Source organism: Medicago sativa, chromosome 6 (assembly GCF_051527215.1).
Source record: "Medicago sativa cultivar Bolivia chromosome 6, Bolivia_mono, whole genome shotgun sequence".
Classification (NCBI taxonomy): domain Eukaryota; kingdom Viridiplantae; phylum Streptophyta; class Magnoliopsida; order Fabales; family Fabaceae; genus Medicago; species Medicago sativa.
The window spans coordinates 11,612,930-11,635,413 of record NC_140754.1 but is presented as its reverse complement, the minus strand read 5'-3'; the positions used below and the strand labels follow the sequence as shown (position 1 = coordinate 11,635,413).

The 22,484-nt window shown below is 32.2% G+C and overlaps 2 long non-coding RNA genes across 7 annotated transcripts; one reads left to right on the top strand and one right to left on the bottom strand.

Moving 5' to 3' along the window:
• The first annotated feature begins 1,022 nt into the window (after positions 1-1,022).
• On the top strand, positions 1,023-15,699 carry LOC146912833 (uncharacterized). Of its 6 annotated transcripts, XR_015013157.1 has the most exons (9): positions 1,023-1,531; positions 1,779-1,864; positions 1,970-2,164; positions 3,467-7,544; positions 7,792-7,877; positions 7,983-8,177; positions 13,805-13,890; positions 13,996-14,190; positions 15,493-15,699. It is a non-coding gene; the product is annotated as an uncharacterized LOC146912833 (long non-coding RNA). The 6 variants fall into 6 exon arrangements; XR_015013156.1 differs by having other exon boundaries at positions 13,805-14,190; XR_015013160.1 differs by having other exon boundaries at positions 3,467-7,548; positions 13,805-14,190.
• A 1,659-nt stretch (positions 15,700-17,358) lies between these two features.
• LOC146912832 (uncharacterized) lies at positions 17,359-17,805 on the bottom strand. Its single transcript, XR_015016797.1, has 2 exons — positions 17,747-17,805; positions 17,359-17,631 (listed from the first exon to the last, which is right to left on the bottom strand). It is a non-coding gene; the product is annotated as an uncharacterized LOC146912832 (long non-coding RNA).
• Between the last annotated feature and the right edge of the window lie 4,679 nt (positions 17,806-22,484).

Sequence of the window (22,484 nt, the reverse complement as noted above, 5' to 3'; positions counted from 1 at the left end):
TCTCGATCTAACTTTGTTAGTGTACCAATTCTTAAACCTTGAACTATCTAATTTTTTCGCCCTTTAATCCAACCACTTATTTTCCTATATGCACGTACAATAATCTTCCTTCTAGTCATAGCACCAACTATTTCAATATATTTTTCTATAAGAGTGTCTATATTCCATGTTCCAAAACTGATCATACTCTCTTGTACTAACTTCTTTATCCACACATCATTTTTAGAGGTCCATATTACACCTCAAAATGAATGTGATACAAATAACATACATTTTGCCCAAACCATGGGTCGTTTATGCGTATGATGGTTTACCGAAAATTATCATTGATAGTTGAAAGACCAATTTTAAAAGGCTATATTGTGGTAGCAAAATATTTGCATTGATTTTGCTAGGCTGTATTTTTTATTCATTGTTTGAAAAATGGAATATGTTATTTAGTATATCAATAATATTAATGGGATTTATACCGTCTTCAATAATTTTTATTTTTAAACCAAAAGTGGGCAATTAGAGTATCACCTCACCAAAATATATTAAATACAAAATATATACAATAGAAAAAGAGGAGAGACCAAACCAAAACTCTCAGAAATTTAAGAATCTAAAGTTTGATAAACCAAACTTGTTTCCAACAGAATACTCACTAATTTGGGCAGAGATGCTATTGCAGTTAGTATAATCATTAAGATTCAGACCTAAATTTGCTAAAGCATATAAGCAAAAATTTAATTCTCTATAAATATAAGAAAATATAACTTTCATAAGCATATATGTTCCAAATTTGTTAAACACTCATACAAACTTCTATAAGTAGCTAGCATTTCTCTTTATATATGTTTATATTTGGGTTTCTTAATTAAGATTTCTTTTGTCAAAAAAAAAAAATTAAGATTTCTAAAACTTTTTTATATATACATTCAAAAAAAAACTTTTTTATATATGTTTAAAATTATATTTGTATAAAATTTGTTAAACACTCGTACGAACTTTGTAATATCCCGCTTAACAACACTGTCATTTGACATTTATCTGTGTCAGCTATTCTTCATATTGTCTATGAGATTTTCTTAAAGCAGGGGCAAAATGGACAATTGTCATCCAAAAGATTTTTAAAGAGGAAAATATCAAAACTTTCCACACAATTCTACTACCTTCCTCTCTCTAAACATTTCACAAAATTTTTCCCATCTCTCTCTAAAGGCCATCGGCCTCTTTCCCTCACCACTCCACCATCATTTCCAAATCCTCCAAACCTCCAATAATCATTACCAAGCCATGCCTAAGGGTTCCTAGAGGTGTTGTTAGCATCAAACAAGCTTCAAAAATATCTTTCCCTTCTCCCTCTACCCAAACCGCCCCTTTCATCTTAATTCCCCAAGTTTCATTTTTTACTTCAATCCGTGGGAAATGATTTTGGAAGCTTAATTTTAGAGATAACCATGGTGAAGTAAGCCTAAGGGACTTTTGGAAGAGACAAGGGCTTGGCTAGAAACAAGGAGAGGAAGTTTGAGCATGAATTGAACCTTGGGTATGTAAGTTTGGTCTTCAAGTGTGGTAATAAGTTGTTTTAATCATGAGTTGAAATTGATAGTGGTAACAAGGGTTGAAGTTAGAAATTTGTTTATGGTTGAATTTCATGAAAATTAGTAAGTGCAGGTTCTGGTTTTGATTCGTATTGCTTTCAGTGTAACTTGGAATTAATTGATTATTGTATATTTGGATTGTACGTTTAATTCCCTTCAAATCGGATATAAATTTTGTGTGTTTCGGATTAGGAACGAACTCAGAAAGTGCGTTTGAAGTTGTGAATTTCTGCTGGAAAAATTGTTTACGGGTTTTGGGATATTGCTCCACTAAAATGGTAATAACTTTCTATCTGTACCTCCGAATCAAGTGATCTTTGTTGCTATGGTTAGCTAATGAAATTTCCGACATTTGGGTACCGGTGTCATGAATTTTGGTTCAGTATTGAAGTCTAGAGACGACCTTGAAGTATGGAGGCTAATGTAAAATTTGTGCTGAACCAAGAATTAAGTTGTCGATATTTAAGCGGTTGCAACTATGGATTTTTCGTTGGAAGATCGAATAGAGACAGAAGTGAAGAGCGATGACTGATGCTCAATTGATGCTTAAATTGTTCAAGAGTTCAGAATAAGATGAGGTGAGTTCCTTTAGATAGTAAACCATCCATTTTGGGTAGTGAATTTATGCCCTATGATTTATAACCCTTGAGTTGGAATAATTTTGATGTAGTTAGAATAGTTATGATTTACTAGTTAGATACCCTATTAATTTGTTCTAATATTTCTTATGTTAATGTGTAATACTAATCAGTCCTAATGTTGGAGGATAGGATTTTAAACTGAAATTTCGACACACACATATATATAGTTTTGGATAATTAAACTTGTCATGTGTTTTGGTTACTAGTTAACTTTCAAAATTATTTTCTTATTTGGAACGGAGCATTTCACATACAAAGTTGGCCATTGTTCGGCTATAATGACAAATACAAATTTATCAACAATGTGACAAGATTCTTATACAATCCTCCAACTTAGGTTCCAATACATAATTATTGCACGTTAACATAAGAGATGCATTTAGAACGGATGAGTCATGAAAACAACTCATGGGTAGATTACCAATCATTGGAAGCAAGGGACTTTAATTATGAAGTTTCGGCTGAATTAGTCGAAGCTAGTTCTATCAGGATATGAGGATATTTTACAACCTTTTAGGAATGACATATGACAACGATATGCCTAGAACCTGAATAGGTTAGCATCAGAATTAGTTTCAGGATAAAGACGGGATTACTACGTCTTTATTATCAGATTCAGAAATAATATCATTGTAAGAAAATCAGTTAAGATAAGTTATTCCTCTCTAGCTCACCGTCAGTAGTGGAGTTGAGGATTAACTCAGTATCAGAAAATCAGTTCAGTTTATAATATTAAATAATTTATAAGTCATGGCTTTCGCTATTCCCGCCAGTTGGATACGAAAGGTTCCCGCCAGTTGGAACGGGCACTATCCGTAAGGATGACCCCATGACAATAAGAGGAGTCCGGTATCCCCGTCAGTTGGGTTCCCGCCAGTTGGAAATTAATACCGGTCAGAGTGGAATAAATTCTGGGGTTACTCCACCTGGGTTTATTCCGTAAAATCAACTCAGATAATATTGTTTGTTCAACGCTAACATTTCTAACATAATATGACAGACATTATGATTATGTTTATGATTTTGTCATTAGTATTAGAATTATATTAGTAATTCAGATAGCGATCCTAGTTATTCCTCGATCGCTCAGTTATGCATGATAAAACAGTATAAACCCGGAATGGGTTAAGTTTAGAGACAGATGGCGATCCTAGGTTCCCTGTGATTGCCTACAACCTAGGATAGGTGGAACTCACTGAGACATCCCGTCTCACCCCAATCCCTTTTATTTTATTTCAGATCAGCAGGTTGTACGTGGCAAGGAGACAATACAGGAGGCTGACTAATATATTTTCACATGCTCGTGTCGTACTAATTCAGATTATTTGTTACGGTTCCAGACATGTATTCAGATAGCAAATGTACGATCCTGCAGTGATGTATATACTATTCAGTTGAAATTTTTATTATTGTAATTTTAATGTATCCAGTACTAAATTTAACACACATGCTAAATATTCTAGATAAGTTTAGTATGGGTGTTACAATTTGGTATCAGAGCGGGTCGATTCAGATCGTGCCTTGAGTCATTAGAATTCAATAAAATGCAGTGGGACCATTGGGTTCCAGATATTTATTCTAAATGTCATCTCTAGCTGAGCCTGATCAACTCAGACTAGTATATGACAGTTAGAACAAATGTCTGAGAGCTGAATAGGACCTCGGAGGAATGAAGTGTACGAAGGTCCGAGTGTCAGGTTTTATAGCGGATTTTGATAAGGAACTATTCGACGGTAGATGGTGGATGATAAACTGTGAAGTTGAAGAATAATATTTTCCCGGAAGCAGAGACGAAGTGCCCTAAGATTGTTGGACATGTGGTTAAACAATACATCGCATGTGGAAAAGTAAGGGACTCAGGAATATTTAAGGATTGACCTAAAACCTTTAACGGAAGCTGTAGTTTAGAAGCAGGAATAAGATGCAGAGTAAAGTTATAGTCATGAGCGCAAATTCAAGCTTGCATAATAGGAAGAGAAACTTGGTATGAGGAAGTTATCATATGATTGAAGGAATCTGTAAGCTCTCAGGAACAGTAGAGTATGTAAAGAGCAAAGAGCTTGAACGCTCGAAATGGACGAAGTTTTAATACCAGAGTTGTTAAGTGAATTAATTTGAAATTAAGCAAATTATTTTGGAGCAGACAAGGAAACCCCGATGTGAGCAATGAATGGACGACGTAAGTCAGATAAACTATGTCAGATTAGTCAAACCTCCCGAATCTAAAGTGCTAGATTTATGAATCAGTTAAGTGAAGTTGCTATGCAGCATAAGAGTCAAGAAGGACGAATAAATAGTAGTGGAAAGATCCTTACGGATAAGAGCACAATTTGGATGTATTTTTTTTATTGGCAAGGAATTGCAGAAAGGTTAAACTAATAAGAATTGTACGCTAAGGAAATTGGATAAGACCCCTTGCATTTATCATGATATTAAGTTGTTATTCGAACTAAGAAATACAAGTATAACAATAAGTGGAAAGAGATCCCGATAATGGTCAGAGACAAGATGTAACTTTTAATCGAAAAAAAAAATGAAGACTGAATAAAAAGTTGCCAAAGTACAGTGAACTAATGGAAGAATGATGTCAAACTCTTTCAACAGAATGTCGAGGACAAGAATGTATTAACGCATGAATACAATAGGTTGATGTGTTAAGGATTAATCAAGATTTTTGAATTTGAAAACTATTTTAAGGTTCTGCTACAGGAAAAAAATTGTCGCTGGTGTAAAAGTGTTAAGAACGAAGTAAAGTATTGAGCAGTTAAACATTTTTATCTGATGATTTTTCTTATGCAAGTGTCTTGAAAACCAAAAGAATGATTTTGTTAACTAAATCGAATTTTGGGAGTCGAAGTTATTACAGAGGAGATCGTAAGTGTAACTGTCATTACAGACAAGAACAAACTAAATGGAAATAAGCCTCAAATATTCAAGTATGTTTTAGATCATAAATAATGTGAATGTGAGAATCATTCAAGGAACACTTTGCGAGAATAAGTATGTAGTGCATGTTTAAAGAAAAAAATTGCAGTATTTGAAAATGACTCGTCAGTGATTATAAGTCAGTGCTCGAAATAGCAAAAAGTGTAGAGTTAGCCCATGTTCATAACATGTAGTAATGAGATGGAGAAATTTACAATATGGTTGGAGCAGTACGCCTAAGCGAAGTGAATTAATAAATCAGAGTGGCGCAGCGGAAAATTAATCAGTAAAGAAGTGATAAGATGTGCAAAGGTTTAAGACTTTGAGATGGGATATTCATGGGAAAGATTTTAAGAGACGAACTAAGGATTTTTCAGGCCTCATCATTCAAAGATATTGAAAGGTTAAGCAGTTCAAGAAGATGTAGTAAGAGTAGGACGGAAGTGTCTGTCCCTTGTTAAATCTAAGAAAATTGGAATCACCTCTAGTATGTAACTTAGTCAGTCGACTTGGTGATTTCAAAGAATGAATTAAAAGTATCAGTTTAGCAGGAAAAAAGTCATGTATGAGGTAATAAATATGGATGTTGTATCAAGATGATTTTATTTTGGTTTGAAATACTCTCATGGGATATCAAGTATAGTAAGAGGCATTTAAGTGCAAGGATGCCATTCAGAACAAGAATGCGGATGCTTAAACACAATTTTGCTCTGAAGTTCGGGAATTTTAAACTCCGTATTTTTGAAGGTAAAGAAAAGATTGATATCATACAAGATAGAAAATTTTAAGTGATATACAGTATGGAATTATCAGAAAGACTGAGATAATATGTTCCCTATAATAACAGAGAGAATAATATTGTTCAAGGATGAAGTGTATATTTGGAAGAGTAAGTTCATGAGAAAATTTGATTACGTATCTTATTTATTTTGACCGGATCAAAGTGTAATTTGATTAATTTAAGAATGTTAAAAACTTAGTGCAGATGAAGTATAGTCGGATGACTACAGTTATATGTCATGTAATTAGTTATCAGTCGTACTACCTCGTGTATTGTGTACTCGTCAGTTAGTGCACTGTTACTCAGATAAGAATTATATTTAATGTACTCGTCAGTTAGTACATTTTGTATTTAGATATGACCTATGGAGTGTACTCGTCAGTTAGTACTTCCTACATATGTTTGAGGTAGTACCATGTTTGCATTTATTCCATAAGAGAACATAACAGATATCAAAAGTAACTCCTTCTAATTATGTGTTGAGTAATGGAGAAAGTTGAAACATTTTTTTTATTCGTTGGAATAAATCTTATTGGAATCAATCGTAGTAAGAAGTATCACTCAAAGGTTGGATCCGTTTAAGACAAGATAAAAATCGACAGAGTCGATAAAAGTGTTACTCCATACGCGGATGATATTTTTCTAGAACCCAAAGAAGGTAAACGAGTATTAGTAACCTAAGACAAATTTATAGAGTGTCCGAACCAAGAATTAATTCGAAGGATATCAGGTGCATCATCTTAGTCAGCTTCGTCTTCCATCATGCCCAGAATGTATAGTGAGTCACAAATCACAGACAAGAAGGTTATTATCGAATCTTTTCGACATATGAGATTGGAAAACATGTCCTGAAATCATTTTTAACATATTAATTCAAGTCAGTTATATCTATGGCTAGGTAGTCGGAAGACTTTATGTAACAAGGGAAAACGATAATTTAGTCGGATAAAGAGAATCAGTTGATAACAGACGTATGTGGAAGTCTAAGATCAAAAGTATGGAGGAATTATTTGTACTTATGAGCAGGTAAACTCTAAATTTCGAGGACGAAATTTCTTTAAGGGGGATAGAGTGTAATATCCCGCTTAACAACACTGTCATTTGACATTTATCTGTGTCAGCTATTCTTCATATTGTCTATGAGATTTTCTTAAAGCAGGGGCAAAATGGACAATTGTCATCCAAAAGATTTTTAAAGAGGAAAATATCAAAACTTTCCACACAATTCTACTACCTTCCTCTCTCTAAACATTTCACAAAATTTTTCCCATCTCTCTCTAAAGGCCATCGGCCTCTTTCCCTCACCACTCCACCATCATTTCCAAATCCTCCAAACCTCCAATAATCATTACCAAGCCATGCCTAAGGGTTCCTAGAGGTGTTGTTAGCATCAAACAAGCTTCAAAAATATCTTTCCCTTCTCCCTCTACCCAAACCGCCCCTTTCATCTTAATTCCCCAAGTTTCATTTTTTACTTCAATCCGTGGGAAATGATTTTGGAAGCTTAATTTTAGAGATAACCATGGTGAAGTAAGCCTAAGGGACTTTTGGAAGAGACAAGGGCTTGGCTAGAAACAAGGAGAGGAAGTTTGAGCATGAATTGAACCTTGGGTATGTAAGTTTGGTCTTCAAGTGTGGTAATAAGTTGTTTTAATCATGAGTTGAAATTGATAGTGGTAACAAGGGTTGAAGTTAGAAATTTGTTTATGGTTGAATTTCATGAAAATTAGTAAGTGCAGGTTCTGGTTTTGATTCGTATTGCTTTCAGTGTAACTTGGAATTAATTGATTATTGTATATTTGGATTGTACGTTTAATTCCCTTCAAATCGGATATAAATTTTGTGTGTTTCGGATTAGGAACGAACTCAGAAAGTGCGTTTGAAGTTGTGAATTTCTGCTGGAAAAATTGTTTACGGGTTTTGGGATATTGCTCCACTAAAATGGTAATAACTTTCTATCTGTACCTCCGAATCAAGTGATCTTTGTTGCTATGGTTAGCTAACGAAATTTCCGACATTTGGGTACCGGTGTCATGAATTTTGGTTCAGTATTGAAGTCTAGAGACGACCTTGAAGTATGGAGGCTAATGTAAAATTTGTGCTGAACCAAGAATTAAGTTGTCGATATTTAAGCGGTTGCAACTATGGATTTTTCGTTGGAAGATCGAATAGAGACAGAAGTGAAGAGCGATGACTGATGCTCAATTGATGCTTAAATTGTTCAAGAGTTCAGAATAAGATGAGGTGAGTTCCTTTAGATAGTAAACCATCCATTTTGGGTAGTGAATTTATGCCCTATGATTTATAACCCTTGAGTTGGAATAATTTTGATGTAGTTAGAATAGTTATGATTTACTAGTTAGATACCCTATTAATTTGTTCTAATATTTCTTATGTTAATGTGTAATACTAATCAGTCCTAATGTTTGAGGATAGGATTTTAAACTGAAATTTCGACACACACATATATATAGTTTTGGATAATTAAACTTGTCATGTGTTTTGGTTACTAGTTAACTTTCAAAATTATTTTCTTATTTGGAACGGAGCATTTCACATACAAAGTTGGCCATTGTTCGGCTATAATGACAAATACAAATTTATCAACAATGTGACAAGATTCTTATACAATCCTCCAACTTAGGTTCCAATACATAATTATTGCACGTTAACATAAGAGATGCATTTAGAACGGATGAGTCATGAAAACAACTCATGGGTAGATTACCAATCATTGGAAGCAAGGGACTTTAATTATGAAGTTTCGGCTGAATTAGTCGAAGCTAGTTCTATCAGGATATGAGGATATTTTACAACCTTTTAGGAATGACATATGACAACGATAAGCCTAGAACCTGAATAGGTTAGCATCAGAATTAGTTTCAGGATAAAGACGGGATTACTACGTCTTTATTATCAGATTCAGAAATAATATCATTGTAAGAAAATCAGTTAAGATAAGTTATTCCTCTCTAGCTCACCGTCAGTAGTGGAGTTGAGGATTAACTCAGTATCAGAAAATCAGTTCAGTTTATAATATTAAATAATTTATAAGTCATGGCTTTCGCTATTCCCGCCAGTTGGATACGAAAGGTTCCCGCCAGTTGGAACGGGCACTATCCGTAAGGATGACCCCATGACAATAAGAGGAGTCCGGTATCCCCGTCAGTTGGGTTACCGCCAGTTGGAAATTAATACCGGTCAGAGTGGAATAAATTCTGGGGTTACTCCACCTGGGTTTATTCCGTAAAATCAACTCAGATAATATTGTTTGTTCAACGCTAACATTTCTAACATAATATGACAGACATTATGATTATGTTTATGATTTTGTCATTAGTATTAGAATTATATTAGTAATTCAGATAGCGATCCTAGTTATTCCTCGATCGCTCAGTTATGCATGATAAAACAGTATAAACCCGGAATGGGTTAAGTTTAGAGACAAATGGCGATCCTAGGTTCCCTGTGATTGCCTACAACCTAGGATAGGTGGAACTCACTGAGACATCCCGTCTCACCCCAATCCCTTTTATTTTATTTCAGATCAGCAGGTTGTACGTGGCAAGGAGACAATACAGGAGGCTGACTAATATATTTTCACATGCTCGTGTCGTACTAATTCAGATTATTTGTTACGGTTCCAGACATGTATTCAGATAGCAAATGTACGATCCTGCAGTGATGTATATACTATTCAGTTGAAATTTTTATTATTGTAATTTTAATGTATCCAGTACTAAATTTAACACACATGCTAAATATTCTAGATAAGTTTAGTATGGGTGTTACAATTTGGTATCAGAGCGGCTCGATTCAGATCGTGCCTTGGGTCATTAGAATTCAATAAAATGCAGTGGGACCATTGGGTTCCAGATATTTATTCTAAATGTCATCTCTAGCTGAGCCTGATCAACTCAGACTAGTATATGACAGTTAGAACAAATGTCTGAGAGCTGAATAGGACCTCGGAGGAATGAAGTGTACGAAGGTCCGAGTGTCAGGTTTTATAGCGGATTTTGATAAGGAACTATTCGACGGTAGATGGTGGATGATAAACTGTGAAGTTGAAGAATAATATTTTCCCGGAAGCAGAGACGAAGTGCCCTAAGATTGTTGGACATGTGGTTAAACAATACATCGCATGTGGAAAAGTAAGGGACTCAGGAATATTTAAGGATTGACCTAAAACCTTTAACGGAAGCTGTAGTTTAGAAGCAGGAATAAGATGCAGAGTAAAGTTATAGTCATGAGCGCAAATTCAAGCTTGCATAATAGGAAGAGAAACTTGGTATGAGGAAGTTATCATATGATTGAAGGAATCTGTAAGCTCTCAGGAACAGTAGAGTATGTAAAGAGCAAAGAGCTTGAACGCTCGAAATGGACGAAGTTTTAATACCAGAGTTGTTAAGTGAATTAATTTGAAATTAAGCAAATTATTTTGGAGCAGACAAGGAAACCCCGATGTGAGCAATGAATGGACGACGTAAGTCAGATAAACTATGTCTGATTAGTCAAACCTCCCGAATCTAAAGTGCTAGATTTATGAATCAGTTAAGTGAAGTTGCTATGCAGCATAAGAGTCAAGAAGGACGAATAAATAGTAGTGGAAAGATCCTTACGGATAAGAGCACAATTTGGATGTATTTTTTTTATTGGCAAGGAATTGCAGAAAGGTTAAACTAATAAGAATTGTACGCTAAGGAAATTGGATAAGACCCCTTGCATTTATCATGATATTAAGTTGTTATTCGAACTAAGAAATACAAGTATAACAATAAGTGGAAAGAGATCCCGATAATGGTCAGAGACAAGATGTAACTTTTAATCGAAAAAAAAAATGAAGACTGAATAAAAAGTTGCCAAAGTACAGTGAACTAATGGAAGAATGATGTCAAACTCTTTCAACAGAATGTCGAGGACAAGAATGTATTAACGCATGAATACAATAGGTTGATGTGTTAAGGATTAATCAAGATTTTTGAATTTGAAAACTATTTTAAGGTTCTGCTACAGGAAAAAAATTGTCGCTGGTGTAAAAGTGTTAAGAACGAAGTAAAGTATTGAGCAGTTAAACATTTTTATCTGATGATTTTTCTTATGCAAGTGTCTTGAAAACCAAAAGAATGATTTTGTTAACTAAATCGAATTTTGGGAGTCGAAGTTATTACAGAGGAGATCGTAAGTGTAACTGTCATTACAGACAAGAACAAACTAAATGGAAATAAGCCTCAAATATTCAAGTATGTTTTAGATCATAAATAATGTGAATGTGAGAATCATTCAAGGAACACTTTGCGAGAATAAGTATGTAGTGCATGTTTAAAGAAAAAAATTGCAGTATTTGAAAATGACTCGTCAGTGATTATAAGTCAGTGCTCGAAATAGCAAAAAGTGTAGAGTTAGCCCATGTTCATAACATGTAGTAATGAGATGGAGAAATTTACAATATGGTTGGAGCAGTACGCCTAAGCGAAGTGAATTAATAAATCAGAGTGGCGCAGCGGAAAATTAATCAGTAAAGAAGTGATAAGATGTGCAAAGGTTTAAGACTTTGAGATGGGATATTCATGGGAAAGATTTTAAGAGACGAACTAAGGATTTTTCAGGCCTCATCATTCAAAGATATTGAAAGGTTAAGCAGTTCAAGAAGATGTAGTAAGAGTAGGACGGAAGTGTCTGTCCCTTGTTAAATCTAAGAAAATTGGAATCACCTCTAGTATGTAACTTAGTCAGTCGACTTGGTGATTTCAAAGAATGAATTAAAAGTATCAGTTTAGCAGGAAAAAAGTCATGTATGAGGTAATAAATATGGATGTTGTATCAAGATGATTTTATTTTGGTTTGAAATACTCTCATGGGATATCAAGTATAGTAAGAGGCATTTAAGTGCAAGGATGCCATTCAGAACAAGAATGCGGATGCTTAAACACAATTTTGCTCTGAAGTTCGGGAATTTTAAACTCCGTATTTTTGAAGGTAAAGAAAAGATTGATATCATACAAGATAGAAAATTTTAAGTGATATACAGTATGGAATTATCAGAAAGACTGAGATAATATGTTCCCTATAATAACAGAGAGAATAATATTGTTCAAGGATGAAGTGTATATTTGGAAGAGTAAGTTCATGAGAAAATTTGATTACGTATCTTATTTATTTTGACCGGATCAAAGTGTAATTTGATTAATTTAAGAATGTTAAAAACTTAGTGCAGATGAAGTATAGTCGGATGACTACAGTTATATGTCATGTAATTAGTTATCAGTCGTACTACCTCGTGTATTGTGTACTCGTCAGTTAGTGCACTGTTACTCAGATAAGAATTATATTTAATGTACTCGTCAGTTAGTACATTTTGTATTTAGATATGACCTATGGAGTGTACTCGTCAGTTAGTACTTCCTACATATGTTTGAGGTAGTACCATGTTTGCATTTATTCCATAAGAGAACATAACAGATATCAAAAGTAACTCCTTCTAATTATGTGTTGAGTAATGGAGAAAGTTGAAACATTTTTTTTATTCGTTGGAATAAATCTTATTGGAATCAATCGTAGTAAGAAGTATCACTCAAAGGTTGGATCCGTTTAAGACAAGATAAAAATCGACAGAGTCGATAAAAGTGTTACTCCATACGCGGATGATATTTTTCTAGAACCCAAAGAAGGTAAACGAGTATTAGTAACCTAAGACAAATTTATAGAGTGTCCGAACCAAGAATTAATTCGAAGGATATCAGGTGCATCATCTTAGTCAGCTTCGTCTTCCATCATGCCCAGAATGTATAGTGAGTCACAAATCACAGACAAGAAGGTTATTATCGAATCTTTTCGACATATGAGATTGGAAAACATGTCCTGAAATCATTTTTAACATATTAATTCAAGTCAGTTATATCTATGGCTAGGTAGTCGGAAGACTTTATGTAACAAGGGAAAACGATAATTTAGTCGGATAAAGAGAATCAGTTGATAACAGACGTATGTGGAAGTCTAAGATCAAAAGTATGGAGGAATTATTTGTACTTATGAGCAGGTAAACTCTAAATTTCGAGGACGAAATTTCTTTAAGGGGGATAGAGTGTAATATCCCGCTTAACAACACTGTCATTTGACATTTATCTGTGTCAGCTATTCTTCATATTGTCTATGAGATTTTCTTAAAGCAGGGGCAAAATGGACAATTGTCATCCAAAAGATTTTTAAAGTGGAAAATATCAAAACTTTCCACACAATTCTACTACCTTCCTCTCTCTAAACATTTCACAAAATTTTTCCCATCTCTCTCTAAAGGCCATCGGCCTCTTTCCCTCACCACTCCACCATCATTTCCAAATCCTCCAAACCTCCAATAATCATTACCAAGCCATGCCTAAGGGTTCCTAGAGGTGTTGTTAGCATCAAACAAGCTTCAAAAATATCTTTCCCTTCTCCCTCTACCCAAACCGCCCCTTTCATCTTAATTCCCCAAGTTTCATTTTTTACTTCAATCCGTGGGAAATGATTTTGGAAGCTTAATTTTAGAGATAACCATGGTGAAGTAAGCCTAAGGGACTTTTGGAAGAGACAAGGGCTTGGCTAGAAACAAGGAGAGGAAGTTTGAGCATGAATTGAACCTTGGGTATGTAAGTTTGGTCTTCAAGTGTGGTAATAAGTTGTTTTAATCATGAGTTGAAATTGATAGTGGTAACAAGGGTTGAAGTTAGAAATTTGTTTATGGTTGAATTTCATGAAAATTAGTAAGTGCAGGTTCTGGTTTTGATTCGTATTGCTTTCAGTGTAACTTGGAATTAATTGATTATTGTATATTTGGATTGTACGTTTAATTCCCTTCAAATCGGATATAAATTTTGTGTGTTTCGGATTAGGAACGAACTCAGAAAGTGCGTTTGAAGTTGTGAATTTCTGCTGGAAAAATTGTTTACGGGTTTTGGGATATTGCTCCACTAAAATGGTAATAACTTTCTATCTGTACCTCCGAATCAAGTGATCTTTGTTGCTATGGTTAGCTAACGAAATTTCCGACATTTGGGTACCGGTGTCATGAATTTTGGTTCAGTATTGAAGTCTAGAGACGACCTTGAAGTATGGAGGCTAATGTAAAATTTGTGCTGAACCAAGAATTAAGTTGTCGATATTTAAGCGGTTGCAACTATGGATTTTTCGTTGGAAGATCGAATAGAGACAGAAGTGAAGAGCGATGACTGATGCTCAATTGATGCTTAAATTGTTCAAGAGTTCAGAATAAGATGAGGTGAGTTCCTTTAGATAGTAAACCATCCATTTTGGGTAGTGAATTTATGCCCTATGATTGATAACCCTTGAGTTGGAATAATTTTGATGTAGTTAGAATAGTTATGATTTACTAGTTAGATACCCTATTAATTTGTTCTAATATTTCTTATGTTAATGTGTAATACTAATCAGTCCTAATGTTGGAGGATAGGATTTTAAACTGAAATTTCGACACACACATATATATAGTTTTGGATAATTAAACTTGTCATGTGTTTTGGTTACTAGTTAACTTTCAAAATTATTTTCTTATTTGGAACGGAGCATTTCACATACAAAGTTGGCCATTGTTCGGCTATAATGACAAATACAAATTTATCAACAATGTGACAAGATTCTTATACAATCCTCCAACTTAGGTTCCAATACATAATTATTGCACGTTAACATAAGAGATGCATTTAGAACGGATGAGTCATGAAAACAACTCATGGGTAGATTACCAATCATTGGAAGCAAGGGACTTTAATTATGAAGTTTCGGCTGAATTAGTCGAAGCTAGTTCTATCAGGATATGAGGATATTTTACAACCTTTTAGGAATGACATATGACAACGATATGCCTAGAACCTGAATAGGTTAGCATCAGAATTAGTTTCAGGATAAAGACGGGATTACTACGTCTTTATTATCAGATTCAGAAATAATATCATTGTAAGAAAATCAGTTAAGATAAGTTATTCCTCTCTAGCTCACCGTCAGTAGTGGAGTTGAGGATTAACTCAGTATCAGAAAATCAGTTCAGTTTATAATATTAAATAATTTATAAGTCATGGCTTTCGCTATTCCCGCCAGTTGGATACGAAAGGTTCCCGCCAGTTGGAACGGGCACTATCCGTAAGGATGACCCCATGACAATAAGAGGAGTCCGGTATCCCCGTCAGTTGGGTTCCCGCCAGTTGGAAATTAATACCGGTCAGAGTGGAATAAATTCTGGGGTTACTCCACCTGGGTTTATTCCGTAAAATCAACTCAGATAATATTGTTTGTTCAACGCTAACATTTCTAACATAATATGACAGACATTATGATTATGTTTATGATTTTGTCATTAGTATTAGAATTATATTAGTAATTCAGATAGCGATCCTAGTTATTCCTCGATCGCTCAGTTATGCATGATAAAACAGTATAAACCCGGAATGGGTTAAGTTTAGAGACAGATGGCGATCCTAGGTTCCCTGTGATTGCCTACAACCTAGGATAGGTGGAACTCACTGAGACATCCCGTCTCACCCCAATCCCTTTTATTTTATTTCAGATCAGCAGGTTGTACGTGGCAAGGAGACAATACAGGAGGCTGACTAATATATTTTCACATGCTCGTGTCGTACTAATTCAGATTATTTGTTACGGTTCCAGACATGTATTCAGATAGCAAATGTACGATCCTGCAGTGATGTATATACTATTCAGTTGAAATTTTTATTATTGTAATTTTAATGTATCCAGTACTAAATTTAACACACATGCTAAATATTCTAGATAAGTTTAGTATGGGTGTTACAAACTTCTTATCGAAGTCAAATATCTCAAAATTCAATAATTTTTTATATACACTTAAAATTATGTTTGTATAAAATTTATTTAATAAAACACTGATAAAAATGTCTCAAGTAAGTCGAATATCTGTAAAGATTAAAACCAGTTTATATGTGATTAATGCATTAAAATCACGTGATTCTCCTTTATTTCTCCATTAAATATCTAAGGTATTTTATTAATGATATTAAATCGATTTAAACAAAATTAAATCATTTAAATAATGTGATTCTCATTACCTGTATAGGAGTAAAGTAGTCATTAAGGAGAATATCTTCATTAATATTAAAATGTGATTAATGATTTAGAAATTTTTTAAAATGTGATTCTCATTAACGAAATATATATATATATATATATATATATATATATATATATATATATATATATATATAAACACAGCCCTCTCATTAAGGAGAATATCTTCATTAATATTAAAATGTGATTAATGATTTAGAAATATTTTATTACATTAATATCATTTGTTTTTTTATGGTCCTTTTGAATATTTGTATTTCTTCATCAGTTAGAAAACAAATCTTTATTATTTGATGGTGAACAACGAAGACCATATATAGAACTTGAGATTCTTAAAATGCTTTTCCAAAGAATAAATATTTACACCAACAACACAACACGATAAGAAAGTGGTACACACCATATTATTGTAGCCAATATACATATGATTTACTAATAAATCCTTGAATGTCTACACATGACAATTGTCCACAAGTTCATTATGAATATTTGTAAAAAAAAAATAATCATTATAAGCAGTGGTAGATGTGAATCCTTTAGTTATTTTCGTTTTTTTATTAAAAAAATTGATAAAATTTGTCATTTATTATTCTTAATGATTATCGAAAAATAATAATTATTCTTGCTTTTTTTTTTAGGCATTTTATACTTACTTGTATAAAACTTATAAATATTACCATGTATTGGACCATGTGAGATTGAATCCGTAATCCTTATTTGTAAATGATAAAAAGCGAATTACTCCTTTGATATTATACCAAAAATATAATATCTATTGAGTACATGTGTCTGCAATTAAATGCTTAAAAGATCTGCTCATAGCAATTATGTTTTGTCTTAAGCCAATAGCTTCTTTTGTTTAATGAGTCAATTGATTTTTGAAATTATTGTGAGACCATTATTGGTTAAATTTTACTTAGTCTCAGGTCAAACTCCATACTATCATAGACCTTCCATAGAAACTGGAGGGTCAGCACAAAAAATCATTATCATTCAAAATTATTATTTGAGAATTTAGATTATCGAAAATTAAGAAAGTAACTTTTTTTTACATATATTACTTCAAAAAACCTTTTTTACATATATATAATTTGTTTTTTTTATCATGACGGCCTACTATATTTATCTCTTTTTTTTAGGGATATTATATTCATCTTTTTAGGTGTTAATATTTATCTGTATATTTAATTTTAGCAACATTGTTGTGATAAAGGGATGAAGATAGTAGGGAAAAAAAAGTCATATATATGATACAACACTCATCAAAGAAATTAAATCAATAAAAAAGGATAGTGTCCACTCTAATTTCCTAATTACACAAAGCAAGTTAACAACAACTATCTATAATATTCAATATGATTTTAATCAATATTAAAATCATAACATAGTCGGTGAGCAAAAGAAACATTGCTATTTGAAATGTAAAATATGATCAACAATACAAATCGTAGCTCTAAAATTAAGTGCATGAATAGTTTTAAAAAAAAAGTAGTCATCGTGTGCATCATATTTCATCAAATTCGTTCTTCGAGATCCACATTTTGAACACCTAAAGAGAAGGTGAAATAGGTTTCCATATGCTGAATTTCCATATGTTCAGCTGAAAGAAAGAAAATTAGAGTGAAATAAGTTTAATTGTTGTACCCGTGGAAAATATAAAAAATAGAATCAATTTTTGGAGACAGATCTATGAAAATAAGAAAAAAAATCAATACATTGAAAGATGGATTTCGAAAACTATTTTAAAATTCTTGTATGAAATTAGAGATGATCTGAAAAATGGTGTGGAAAACATGAGCTTCAAAAGCAATATTTATAGCCAAAAAACACCAAATAACCACAAAAATAATTCCATTGATTAATGGATGCAATAATTGGGAATAAATTATACATTAATTTTTGAAACAAACTCATACACATACTCATGATATATTAGTCTTTTAATTTGAAATAATCAAAGTCACAATTTTTTTTATTATAACAATATATTGATTGCGAAAAACGAAAAACATATAATAAAGATTTTTTATTTACGTATCGTTTTTTTAACCCTGTGTCGATCTAGATTTAATCTTATAATTTAAATGTGTTAAAAAATCAAATGAATAATTATTTAATTAAATATGTACAATTTTTTTTTGAAGAATGCACAATTATTTTTTATAAAGCGCATATTTTTTTTCCACATCAAGAGTACACAATAAAAACAAATTATTTTTTTATAAAAATATATAAATACTTGTAAAAACAAAGTAGAGTCTTGGAATAAGGTATGTTCCATGATTTATGTTTTTTTTTGAGAGAGTGATTTATGCTTTTTTGTTAAGACTTTTTTTACTATAGCCATATTTACGGTTGTTTTTTTTAACTAAAATTGAAATCAATCTTTATGCAATTAATTATCATCAAAGTCTTAATCAATTATTATTAACGCCCAGAAAATGTCATTTTTTTTAAAATTTAAATGTGTATAAAATATAAATTTCTAATATCAAAATAAAAACTTTATTTTTTCATACTGAACACTTTTTTTAAAAAAAATTCTTGGAAAATATAATAGAGTGGGGATATTTTTTTTTTAAGAATAAAAATAGTAGTTTAAATACTCCTCCAAAATTTTCGGTTCATTAGAGTAATTTCATATGTAAATTTTCGGCTGTCATTCTGGTACATTAAACACTCCTCCGAATTTTAGCAAATATTATTTTGATGTGTATATGAAATAAAATATTAAATGCACCTTTCAATATAAGGTTGTCACGTGTACTATCAAAGTAAAACGTGTGAATTTAAATTCTTATGAATGAAAATAAAAACTAATATAATATAATAAAAAATAATGATTTGAAAAATCAAATTATATTTGAACCGTGTTAATAACAAAATGTAGAGATACACATATGTAATATTTTTTTGCATTATTCCTGCGATATTTTTTTTAATAGAAGAGATACACATTGATTGAATGATGTTGGGAATTTTTTTAATAACATTGCCAATTTATTGATATAATCTCGTTTGGCCATTGTGATTTTAGAGGAAAGGTGTTGAAATAATTTTTTTTTTATCTATTAAGCAATTCCGATTTTTTTTTGGTTTAAGGCTTATTTTTTTTAGAGCAGGTCCACTAAATAGAATCAACTGAAATCATATTTTTGATATTCTCTAATGATACGTTTTCAATTCAAATTAAATACCTCCAATTCCAATCTTTTTCTGTCCTAAAATAAAGTATCCGATTTTCTTTTTCTTTCATAAAACAAACATTGAACAATTGAATGAAATTCATTAAATTTTTTTTGGTGAAATCTGTTCGACGATTTTTGCGATTTTAGAGGAAAGGTCTTGAAATATTATTTTTTTTAGCTATTAAGCAATTCCTATTTTTTTTTTTGGTTTAAGGCTTACTTTATTTTTTTCGGGAAGGTTCAACGTTTATTTTAGCAAGACCATTAAATAGAATCAATTTATATTATTGCCAGAAAAAAGAGGAATCAATTTACGTTAAAAAAAAAAGAGGAACCAATTTAATAACATTTAATATTTTTCTTTTTGTATTTCAACCAAAATTAAATTACATGATTCTACCAAAAATAGAAATATCTAATAAGAAAAACATGGGGTTTACGTCCTCTTTTTTTTTTTTTTTTTGCGGTAATCGGCGTTTTATTAAAAAATTTAATTGTGGTGGAATTTATCCTTTGACAAAAATAACGTATACTTTTTAGTCTAGTAAATATTTGTATCATACATGACCTTAACAAAATAACCAAATATTATTTTTTTGGGTACCAAGTAAAATGTATCTAGTTAAATTATATAACAAATTAATGGTTACTACCAAATCTAATTAAATTATTTTAAAAAGTTACACTTTTATGAAATCATTTTTTTTTTGACAAATCAAATCATATTTTTATTATTTGACATATATCAATTATTTCATCTCTTCGATATTTAAATAATTATTTTATTAATCGTATTTTAATTAGATATTACTTGTTTTATTTTAATATCTGAATTCAAATATATTAATTTAAATTATTTGATTATTCAAAAAAAGCATATTAGAATTTGAAATTGTAAAACTTCCTTTTGTATTTGTATTTCTAAAATACGAAACGTTTAGCAGAAAGAAAAAACATTTAATTATTTTTACAAATATAAAGCATACGTTTTCACAAAATAAATCAACAATAATTTGGAATTCGTATTTTTTGAATGAATAGGAAATGTTTGATTTGAAATTTGAAGCATATTAGAATTTGAAATTGTAAAACTTCCTTTTATACATAAACAATAAATACAAATTTGTGAGGATGAATGTGGTGAGAGTATTTTGTGAGGATGAATGTGGTGAGAGTATTTGAAAAAAGAATAGGATGAGAGTGCCACGTGTCATAAGAATAGGAGGAGAAAAAACATTTCCATAAAGGGCTATGGAATCGGCCGTAATTTTATATTATATAGATATGATAGCATTCCTCTTCACCATCTTATTGTCGATAAAATGAAGACAATTTTAACATTTAATATAATGTATGATTGTTAACATAATCCATTTCTATCCCAACTAAGCACAACAACAATCAACAACACAATATTTAATCGATTAGGTTTGCCTAATCTAACTAATTTTAAAAGAGTCTTGCTAACCATGCCTCCAGGACAATGGTTAAGGAAACTATAAATAAATAAAAATTCTTAAAAATATAAGTTTTGACTTTTGATTAAGTAATAATTACACTACTTTTTGTAAAAAGTTACTTAATTTAGTTGCTTAACCAATACTCTAAGGACGCTCTTTAACATTCTCCATTTTAAAAAACCTCATTTTTAACTTTTGCCTTATGCCTCAATATGTGTTGGGTCAACCTTGTTTTAGACATTCCATCCAACCTTTCAAGGGAAAATGACTCTTTTATACTCCCTCCGTCCTTATATCTAAGCACTCATTTGACTTTATTTTTGTCCCTAAATGTAAACCCTTTTTCAAAAAAAAAAAAAATTGGTACAAAAAAGAGGGCAGAGCCCAAGAAAAAGAAAACTGAGCGACTAATCGAACATTTCGAGGCTTGCAAGCGTCAGAAATGTCATCAAAAAGGAGACGTTGAAGCTCTCTAGGAGGAGTCTCAATCATATGTAAATCAAAGGTGTCCAAAGATAGACTAAAATTAGCTAGCCAATATGCTGATCCGTTTCCTTCACGCCATGTATGGTTGATATGAACATGCCAACTCATGTTTTTTAGGTCACGAATGCGCTGAATCAAGGTAGGAACATTTCCATTGATGTTACATTTCCTTGTTACCATGTCAACTAAAAGTGATGAGTCGCTTTCCACTTGCAAGTGTGTGATCCCCTGTCTACAAGCCATATCCATGCCAATATACATGCCTCACATCTCTGCATGTAACGCGTCACATGAACCTATCTTACGAGCATAGCTATTCAAACAATTTCCGCTACTATTACGGAGAAGGCCACCACAACCCGAGAGATTAAATGAGCTTTTATGCGCCCCGTCACAATTGAGTTTAACCCAACCCTCTTGGGGTGTCTTCCATCCAATGAAAATAGTGTCAGTAAGCTGAGGTCGTCTAGTTACGTGTGTTTGTTCGCTGTTATCAATCTCCATAGCCATCTTAAGAATCACATCAATTGGATTAAAAGGTCGATGGAACTCCTCTTCAAAAATGCTCTTATTCCTCCACATCCACAAGTGCCAACATGTTACCATAAAGATAGATTGCCACTCAATTTTGTGTGCTCCAATCTTCTTGTTGTTGAGATTGTTAAAGATCCAATTCCTGCAATTCAAATAAGGGTCTTGTTAACCGGTGCCCCCGGGGCACCGGTTAAGGAATCTATAAATAGAATTTTCTGTCTTGGAAATATAAACTGTCACTTTCTATTAAGTAATAATTACATTACTTTTTAATAAAAGCTTACTTCATTTGGTGCTTAACTAATGCCCCGGGGGCAGTTAACATTCTCCTTCAAATAAAAGAAATTAGTAATTTGATTAGAAACTACTAACCTAAGCCAAACTCGGGTTGATTGCACACAATCTCTCAGAACATGGATGATTGTTTCATCTTAAGTGGGGTAATAAGGATTCTCTTGAGAAATGTTAACATGCACGCCAACAATAAATTCATCCAACTAAGATTAACTATTCATGCAAGTCATAGATGAATACAAAAGAGTGCACAACATACATCAAAACTTAGATGCAAAAGTGGCCAACAACGACACTTCTTAGTTCATATTACATAGAAAAATACAAAACACGACAAAATAAGAAATATAAGCAAATAAAGGAGTAGAACATAAGCACCACATATATCACACCATCCAAACTTGTTGGCTTGGTTCACTTCAAATCCTTAATCTTCAAGCAAACCATTTTTTACTCTTTAGTTGCAGAAATTTCTCCACCCTCAATATTAA